The sequence below is a fragment of the Octopus bimaculoides genome, chromosome 10 (assembly GCF_001194135.2).
Source record: "Octopus bimaculoides isolate UCB-OBI-ISO-001 chromosome 10, ASM119413v2, whole genome shotgun sequence".
Lineage (NCBI taxonomy): Eukaryota > Metazoa > Mollusca > Cephalopoda > Octopoda > Octopodidae > Octopus > Octopus bimaculoides.
Genome location: NC_068990.1, coordinates 44,423,986 through 44,425,131, shown reverse-complemented (window position 1 = coordinate 44,425,131; position 1,146 = coordinate 44,423,986). Strand labels below are relative to the sequence as shown.

The following is a 1,146-nucleotide window of genomic DNA, read 5'->3' as shown; positions in this document are numbered from 1 at the left end:
ATATATATATATATATATATATATATATATATATATATACATATATATACATATATATACATATATATACATATATATGCATATATATATATATATATATATATATATGTATATATATATATATGCATGTAAATACTGGACAACTTGAATGAGTGCTCAACAGCGCATTGATGAATAAAATTATGTATTTGTGCATCAAGGCTACCGTTGGTTTCCTGTCAAGAAAAAATATCGTAATGTTTTAACAATTTTTCATGCCGATCCCATGGAAGAATGGTGTTCGTCTCCATTTAGGACTTAAACATCGACCCGGACATAGCTAAACGTTAGCTAGAATGGTCCAGCTTGTATTGCGCATGTACGGGTTGATGTTTAAATCTTTCCTGTTTAAAATTTTACCTAATGATGGTGGATTGAATATTATGATGTAATCCTTGATAGTCATAAAGGAAAGAAATAAAATTCTACCGAAACAGCTGTCGTGAATTTTAAAAGCTGTCTGTGTTCTTATATATATACATATATATACATAGACATGGAGTCGATAAAATTTGGACTACATAGGTTTCATAGCGAGCGGAACCTCGGAAGTAGGAAATATCCAAGCGAGATGTATGCCGCAGGCTACTCTTCCGGCTAAGGGCATCTTGGCCTTATATATATGGCTGAGTGATAAGTAGCTTACTTATCAGCCAAATGGTTCCAAGATAAGTCCCACTGTGTGGCACCTTTGGCAAATGTCTTCTACTATAACTTCGGCCGACCAACGCCTTGTGAGTGGATCTGGTAGATCGTATATGCATATATATATATGTGTGTGTGTGTGTTTGTGTGTGTGTGTTTGTATATGCTTGTGTTTTGTGTTTGTCTCCCCAGCATCGCTTGTCAACTGATACTGGTGCGTTTATGACCCCATAAATTAGCGGTTCGGCAAAAGAGATCGATAGAATAAGTACAAGGCTTACAAAGAATAAGTCCTGGGGTCGATTTGCTCGACTAAAAGCGATGCTCCAGCATGGCCGCAGTAAAGTGACTGAAAGAAATAAAAGAATAAAAGAATATATATTATCGAGTTAGAAAACAGAGATCCAATGAATTAATTGGTTTGTATCCATTGGAGCACTCTGTTTTCTAACACGATAATAA

The 1,146-nt window shown here is 35.0% G+C and overlaps 1 protein-coding gene across 1 annotated transcript in view; it reads left to right on the top strand.

Moving 5' to 3' along the window:
* The window catches only part of LOC106871677 (collagen alpha-5(IV) chain), a gene marked incomplete at its 5' end in the record, with an annotated part of 35,314 nt that overhangs the window by 23,995 nt on the left and 10,173 nt on the right, over positions 1-1,146 (top strand). The gene's annotated exons all lie outside the window — the stretch shown is intronic.